The 8,995-nt window shown below is 44.1% G+C and overlaps 1 protein-coding gene across 1 annotated transcript in view; it reads right to left on the reverse strand.

Moving 5' to 3' along the window:
• The window catches only part of shoc2 (SHOC2 leucine rich repeat scaffold protein), a 113,692-nt gene extending 105,553 nt beyond the window's left edge, over nucleotides 1-8,139 (reverse strand). Inside the window, exon 1 of the mRNA XM_080205860.1 lies at nucleotides 7,998-8,139. The gene's annotated coding sequence lies outside the window, so the exon portion shown is untranslated. The remainder of the gene's footprint in view (nucleotides 1-7,997) is intronic.
• Nucleotides 8,140-8,995: the final 856 nt, after the last annotated feature.

Raw genomic sequence — 8,995 nt, forward strand, 5'->3', positions numbered from 1 at the left:
ACAAGTTATACAAATGGCTCACTTAATTGAAACGTGGGAATCAAGTTCCTCCAGCATGTGCTACTTACCTGAACTGCATAATTACTTTACAATGCCTCTCCCGAGAAACTAGGTTTAGATATGACCTATAAGGATCTCAATTATTTGTTTTACTAGTACCTAATGTCTTGGAATCTCACCATATTTAGAAAACCAGACATGAAAATCGTACTGAAAATGGATCGGGTAACAATCAGTTTTGAGATCACCACTACACAAACGCAAAATATACTTCAACTTTCACTTAACTACCTTTTTTCCCCAGTTTTAACGTCCACAATTTTGTGGATCTTTACAAGATTTCAAAGATGATTGTTCAAAGATTAAATATATTTTTAAAATCACTCATTTTTATGTGGTTATTGCATGTCCCCCAATCTCATTATATGGTTCATAAGAACATAAGAAATAGGAGCAGGAGTAGGCCATCTAGCCCTTCGAGCCTGCCCCGCCATTCAATAAGATCATGGCTGATCTGTCGTGGCTCAGTTCCACTTTCCCGCCCTCTCCCCATAGCCCTTAATCCCCTCTCTTATCAGAAACCCATCAACCCGTGTCTTAAAAATATTTCGCGAGGTAGCCTCAACCACTTCAACGGGCAGAGAATTCCAGAGATTCACCACCCTTTGAGTGAAGAAGTTCCTCCTCAACTCCATTCTAAACCGCCCCCCACTTTATCCTGAGGCTGTGCCCCCTAGTCCTACTGTCTTTTTTGAGCGGGAAGAGTCTCTCCACCTCTATCCTATCCATCCCATTCATCATCTTATACGTCTCAATGAGATCTCCCCTCATTCTTCTAAACTCTAACGAGTACAAGCCTAGTTTATTCAGCCTCTCCTCATAGCTCAACCCCCTCAACTCCGGTATCAGCCTAGTAAACCTCCTCTGCACTCCCTCCAAGGCCAAAATATCTTTGCGCAGGTGCGGCGCCCAAAACTGCACACAGTACTCCAGCTGCGGCCTCACCAATGCCCTATACAGCTGCAGCAAGACCTCCCTACTTTTATATTCAATCCCCCTCGCTATGAAGGCCAGCATCCCATTCGCCTTCCTGCACCTGCAAGCTGGGTTTTTGCAACTCATGCACAAGGACCCCGAGGTCCCTCTGCACCGTCGCCTGCTGCAGTTTTGCGCCACGTAAGTAATAGTCCTTCCTACCATTATTCCTACCAAAGTGGACCACTTCACACTTGCCAACATTAAATTCCATTTGCCATTTCCTGGTTCTTTAACCATCAACTACCCTCTACTGTCCTGCACAAGTGAATCTAGATGAAATTAGGTTACAGATTAACAACGATCAGTGAATGGCTGAGCAGACGTGAGACGTTAAATTACCCACTCCCATTCTTAAATTTCTTGATTATTCTCAGCACACTATTAAACTAAGTTTGATCCTATCTTCAAGTGTGCACAGACACACATATCCATTATAGTACTGTAAAAAAATCACAATATACAAGAATCACTGTCCAGTGATCAAGAAACACAATTGATTTTCTCCAATCTAAATCAGGACAGGGACAACATGGCACATGACGGCAATTACTCTGTCAGTTAACTGTTGGATGAAAACAGCTAATTCACAAAGACCAGGCACTAAACTGGGTTTCAAAACCATCAGTTAATGCATCGGAAAGGGAGTATTATTAGATATTATCTTTAATTCAGCATGAAAACTTAACCTTGCATTTACACAGCACCTTTTTTGGAATCTGAGTCCCAAGTGCTTTACAACCAATTTCTGCTGCAAGATCTCATTAACAAGAAAGACCCATTTTACTGATGTAGGTTGAGGGATATATGAAGGATAAGCTAGGACATCAGGAGGATTTTCTGCTATCCTTCAAATAATGCCTCATCCACTCAAATTCAACAGCTCATTCAAAAGATTGTATCTTTGGCATTGTAGCACTCCTTCAGCACTGGAGTGGTGTCAATCTAAATTATGTCTTTGGAATAGAGCTTGATCCCATGATCCAACTCAGAAGTCTCTTAAACATAGCAACCATTTATATGCCAGTGAACTTGAAACAGTAAGTAAACAAAACATGATTAATGTCACCTATTGGTCCTCTGAATAGGATACTTTCTTATGGAATGTGAAATAAGTATAGTCAGCCTTGTCTAATGGTACCAATATACCTCAGGTGAAAAGCCTGCAAGACAATAAATTTAGCAATACACAGATTCTCGTAATTCCGCATCTCAGATTATTCTTACCACAAGCACAGACCTGCATCTACCAGTATTGCATCCCAGTGTGTGTTATATAACACAACATAATATAGCTCTCCAGACGTATTGGCAATCCAGAAATGGAAGAACAAAATATATAATTGTACTGCTGGGTGGTATTCACATTTCAAGTGGACACAGTATAAACATTTTGCACGCCCACCATTACAGTTCACTGAAATCCTAATGACAACACGGGAAAGCATTTTTATCCTGCAATTATATGTTTTAGATGTTTAAGGCATTAGTGAAAATGCAATTTAGGAGATACATTAAGCTTTTGAACTGCAAGTTGCTACTTAAAGTTGGAGATTTTAAAGTTAAATTATAACTGCATCAAAGCATATGTTGTCCAGCAAGCCACAATCAGGTAGTGAACAATTTACTCTCACGTGCCCTAATTTTAAACACTCCACCTCCCAAAGCTTAGTACTGTAGCATCTCACACACATACTAAATACATGTGACTGACGTTAAAGCAAAAAGTGAATTTTCAACTTCAAATGACAGGTTTACACACTGATATTTCACCTCAAGCCTAAAGAACAGTCCAAATCAATGGGGCAACCATTAGGATTCTACACAAAGAATTTAGCCAGTTCAAATTCAGTTCATAGATGGCATGAGATCACAATGTGGAACTTCTAAACTAGTATAAATGGCACTGCTGAGCTGAGATTCCCAAAGCAATGGCTCACGTATGGGGTAAAGAAATCTACACTGATGCATCTTGGGAAATGTTATTCTGGGATTAGTGTGTAGTTAAGGCAGCAAAGAGGGGACTTTGCTCTGAAACTCTGTTGAATCCAACTTGAGAGATTGATTGCTGACATGAAATCAAAAAAATGCTACACTCCCCAAGACTGATACGCCTCGAGATAAAATTCACCCACTCATTTCTAAATTGTCACATGAAACAGTTCTTTATTAGAATTTGGACAAACAGTATTAGATTGAGGTGTATGCCCATTCCTCAGAGAGCTGTACTATTTGGGAGGGATAATACGCAGGTTCTGATCTATATGCAATTAACTATTTTCTACTTCTATCAAAGCAAACAAATTATCCGTGCAGTAAATGAAGGCGCATTACAGCAAGCCTTATAGTATACCTTTCAAGTTCAAGGTTCTCCAGGGTCAGTGCCTGGATCTCCCCAGCACAAAAATTATAAATAATCAACATACCAAAACAGCTTTTTTTTTTATAAACAAACATATGCACAATAACAGTAGGCATTCCAATGCAAGGCTTCAGAGCAAGAGCAAATATTTACCATTGCAGAAAAAAAATACATAATTCCACTTATAACCAGAGAGTTCTCATGCTGAAACTCTAAAATAGATATAAGGGGTGAGGGATTGTCATTCTTTGTACTAAAAACTGGAACCACGCAACTATTAAATTAAGCACAATAAAATGGGAATTTGATTCTTAAAATTTGAATTAAGCAATTGAATCATGGGAACTGTACTGAATACCAACTCCAACTTTCCAAGAGATATTTCTTAAAATAAGTTCTGTAGTATGAGCTAATCTCAGAGTAATACACACAAATCTTGCCCAACATTGTACTTTCAAACAACTATGCTAAATAAGGAGACAGTAAGTTTGTCAGTGTTCAGCAGCAGTAAGTAACCACCGATAGATAACATACAGAGCATTCTGGAACAGATTCAGTTCATACAAAAACAGAAAATGCTGGAAAATCTCAGTTCATACAAGTTAGACTGTGAAATTTGTTGGGAGGAATAGCTATGCAGGAGTTGGGAAAGAGAAACAAAGGAATAGTAAAAAGTACATTGATAGAACTTTACTGCTTGGGGCTCAGACTCAGAGTCTGCAACATTAAGTATATAATCATTTTAGTTTTAGATGATAATGCACTTTTGTTCTTCTCCTTGTCTACAACATAAACACTAAAAAATCCCTAATTAGTTTAAAGCATTAGATTCACTACCATTCCTCTCCTAGCAACTTTCTACCCCCACCATACATAGTCCTCAAGAGTCTGACATGCCAACGAAAACATCAGTGACAGTGCCCATACTGAATCAGATTAAAGTTTATTCGTCACAAATAGGCGTACATTAACACAGCAATGAAGTTACTGTGAAAATCCCTTAGTTGCCACACTCTGACACCTGTTTGGATACACTGAAGGAGAATTTAGCATGGCCAATTCATCTAACCAGCATATCTTTCAGACTGTGGGAGGATATCAGAGCACCCAGAGGAAACGCACACAGACACAGGGAGAATGTGCAGATTCCACACAGATAGTGACTCAAGCCAGGAATTGAACTCAGACCTGGTGCTGTGAGATAGCAGTGCTAACCACTAACTATTAAGCTATTTAATATAGTGTAAGCATGCAATATTTTATCTCCTTTAAGGCAACTGAGCAATTTCACAAATCAGTCAGTTAAATCTATACGTAAACACATCAAGTGTTTACGTTTATATAATGTAGTGCAAGGTGTTTTGTGTCCAACCACATTATTCAGTTCAAGAAATACTTCATCCATGTGGCAGACGTGTTTCCCTTAGCCATCAGAAAAGGAAGTTATAATACAGTACTTATGCAAACAACCTGCATTTATATAGCACTGTTAACACAGATAAACATCCCCCAGCCAAATATGGCCAGCGGGAGATGGATATAAGAGGGGACAACCAAAAGCTTAGCCCAAATTCTTAGGGTTCAAGAATGACCTTTAAAAAAAGGTAGAGGGACACATGGGGTTAAAACGGGTATTCCAGAGTGTGATTCCTGAACAGCTGACAGTATATCCGTTGATGGGGAACAGGGTCAAAGGAATTGACAATTCAGAATAGACTGCTGAGCTGAGGAGGTTAAGAGATGGGAAGGAGCAGGGTGGTGAAGAGAATTTTAAATTGGAGAAGTTGACGCGTCAATGTAGGTGAGCAAGGGACAGGAGTGATGGGCATGCTGGAGTTGCTGAGGGACAGGATAACACAAGATAGTGTTATAGATGTACCAAGATTTCAAAAGCCAGAGAGAATGGAAGGCTGTTCAAAATAACTCTGCAATAGTCATGGATCAGTTTCAGATGGGCTTATGGGCAATGTTACTACATGAAAACAGACAGTCTTTGTAAAGAACAGTATATAGGATTGAAATAACTTGGGATCAAACAGAGATGACCAACAATCTGATTCAATCTCATGGCACACTGGCCAGGAAAGGAGGTTGCAATCAACAGCAGGGTAGGGATAGGGAGGTGGGATGGAAAAGCACTGCAGAGACAGCTAAATGGAAGCTGGCAATTCAACTGACATAAGTTGTCATATTTGTTGGAGAGGAGGATGATGGGGGCAGTGGAGAGGAGGATGATGGGGACAGCTGAGAGGAGTTTAAGAAAGGATCTGAGGCCAATGTCAGTTTTGGCAGCAGAGTGATTTCTGATAAAACCTGATATGGCCCAGATCTGATGATGCACAATTAGCCAGTTATAGAACAGATATGCTCAAGTTTTCACCACACTTGACTTGGAGTAAATATGGGGAAAATACCTGGGGAAAATACCAGGGGAATAACCAGGATAGAAGAGTATATGTTTTACTCACGGTAAGGGCATCAAAAGCCAGGTAGTTGGAACTGAGAGTGTGGATGAGACTAACAGCTGCAGAAGCATCATGGCAAATGTAGGGTAAATGGATTGCCAGCAATTTTAAAATCTAATCGTATAAAAATTGGCATCAGTTAGGGGACAGTGGATGGGGTGAATGGTGAGGGATAAGACAGTATTGGAAAATGCTGTGATTGAGATCACAAGAGCAGAAAAGCTACACAATCTGGCAAAGCCAAGACAGCGTCCATGAACATGCACAATAGAGTTTATACAATGACATGTTCAAGAAGTACTGTAAAATGGTGGTGTGATTGGGGTGAGAGTCGCCATGGAAGCTGAAATCACTATGGATGAAGAATAATAGGCTGAGGAAGAAAAGTAGGGAGGAGATTCTAGGGAAGAGCTTCCAGGGAAAATCTTGGAACGGGGCAGCCACGAAGGATTGTGAAAGATGCAAGGGAGTGAAATAAGATAAATTGCTTAAAGGGAAGTGTGCCAGAGCAGTATGTGCTAAAGCAAATGTGGGAAAGCATCAATGGCGTGATTTGCCAACAAGGACAATACACCAATCACCACGTTTATTTGGATGGCCTTAATAAGGTGCAGGTTGTCAGCCAAATTTGAGTCAAAGCTGTGAATATCAGAGTCTAAGGAACAGGGTGGATACAATGAGTGGGATCAGAAAGAAGTGGAAGATTGCCTGCTCCCACCCCCCCCACCCCGATATATCCTGAATGATCCCATTTTCAACAAATGGGATGGAGATTCTGATGCCAGAGTATGCAATATCCAGCCACAGAACTTAAAAGCAGAATTTAAAAGACCCGTTACTCGTAGGTACATAAACAAAATCACAACACTTTTGAAATATTACTTTCATGTAGTGACTCAATATAAATAAAATTGAACTTTGTAAACCAAAAGAACAATATCAAGTTAATACTTTTCATAAGCTTACAGCTTTGAAACCATGTTCCAACTATCTTCAGAGTATTAAAATAAGCGATAGCTGGATTTGAAGCTTTTCTGAATTTCAATCAGGATTTACAAAAAGTAAACTACAATTTTAATGGAAGTACTTCTGGCACATCACATCAGACCCCACGCACTTTAGCACAGGTGAAAAAGTTGCTTTGACCTGGAACTTGAAACCTACAAACGATTTAATGACCTCTAATTCACCATGATCTGTACAAAATGAATGGATTCCCACAAGTCATGCTGCAGCAATGGTTTTAATGGGGCAACGATTAACAGTAGGAATGCAATGCTTCAAACAGGCCATTAGCAACAGGGAAGAAATTCCTTGGCGAGACAGAACTGCAGACTGCGTTTTACCTTTCTTCCCCATTCCAGAAGTCCCCAACTTCACATCACGTCAATTTGCAGCGTTGATTTTATTGCAATTCCGTGTATCCACGAATTAATCGCACTGATATGTAAACTGACATGGTTTTCCCCTTTCCAAGTCACTTTTTTTTGCTGCAATTTATCATTTCTTCCCATCCAAATCCTTACACTTGTACTGGAGACATTAGTCACATATCTAAGTAGTCTAGTTGCGTGTGTGTGAATTGTAACACACTTTGCCATGCCTTGTCAACAAAGTGACTCAAGTTTGTCGGTTCTCTTTTATGTCTAAAAGTGTTTGGGGGGGGGGGGGGACGGAAAGAGAAGAGAAACTGTTCCCTATTAGAACCACAGAACACTACAGCACAGAACACCATCCCCCCCCCCATTTCACAACAATCAGAACTCAGCTCACTTCACAGCAAACAGACAATGTTTGAGGAAAAATAAACAACGCTCCTTCCTCCCAAAACAGTGACCAAAACTGGGGGGAATGAAGTATTGGGAAGGAGTCTTTTGAATCTTCCAAAACACCATTCCCCATTTTCCTGCTGAATAAACAAAAAGTGCAGCTTATAAAAGGGAATCTGCCCGTTCAGAGCAGACAGCTTTGGCCGAGTTTGTACAAGAAAACCCCCTTCTACTTAAATATACACACAGAAGAGACATTTATATCACAATGTACATATTTCCGCTTTTACTGCTGGCTTGCCCACAAAAAGGAGCTGGCCCTCCAACACCAAACAACGCCCCAGCCTGGACATGAGCTGCTCTTACCTGAGAGCGAGTGGCCGCCTCTCCTGCCCGCGGCCCCCAGCCTCTCGGGATCGGTCACTCAGCCTCCTCCTTCCCCGAGGCCCCGGCCCAGCCTGGCTGACAAGCCCCGTCACTCACCGAGACGACGGCGGCGGCAGCAGCACCGCCCCCCTTCCCCCCCCAGCCCCGGCCGTTAACCGGTTTATCCCCGACCGACCGACTGACTGACCTCCCCCCACCACCGGCCACACACACTCCCCTCTTCACCCACCCTCGGCTCAGGGGATTTGCTGCCCGCCCCGCGGCCGGAGGTGTTTTTTTTAATATACACTGGGAGAGCGTTGAGGCCTATGCCCGGGGCTCTGACTGTGGCTCCCCTCTCGCTCTCTCTCATACACACAGTGAGTGACTGGGCTCCCTCCGGGCGGCACTCGGACAGCAGCAACAACCGCGCGGCCTCCTCCCCTCCCCCCAACAACACAGCCCCGGGGCCAGCGTCACTGCGTCAGCGCCCCCACGCCTCGGTCTCGCGTCATCGCGTCGACGCGCCCGCTCCCAACACCAAAGTGCGCTCAACACAGGCAAGCTCCCATCTAGCCCCTCCCCCTCCCCCTCCCCCTCCCCCCCAGCCCAATTTCCATGTCCCCTCCCCCCTCCTTTCTCCACCCCTATACCCTCCCCCTCTTTCTCCCCCTTCCCTTTCCCCCCACCCCCCTGCCCCTGCCCCCTCCGCCCGCCCCCTGCCCCCTGCCCCCTCCGCCCGCCCGCCCGCCCCCCCCTGCCCCTGCCCCCTCCGCCCGCCCCCCCCTGCCCCTGCCCCCTCCGCCCGCCCCCCCTGCCCCCGCCCCCCCCCTCCGCCCGCCCTCCCGCCCCCCCCTCCGCCCGCCCTCCCGCCCCCCCTGCCCCCGCCCCCCCCTCCGCCCGCCCTCCCGCCCCCCTGCCCCCGCCGCCCCCCCGCCCCCCCTGCCCCCGCCGCCCCCCCTGCCCCTCCGCCCCCTCCGCCCGCCCTCCCGCCCCCC

This window comes from Carcharhinus amblyrhynchos, chromosome 17 (genome assembly GCF_965287045.1).
Source record: "Carcharhinus amblyrhynchos chromosome 17, sCarAmb.v2.hapA, whole genome shotgun sequence".
Lineage (NCBI taxonomy): Eukaryota > Metazoa > Chordata > Chondrichthyes > Carcharhiniformes > Carcharhinidae > Carcharhinus > Carcharhinus amblyrhynchos.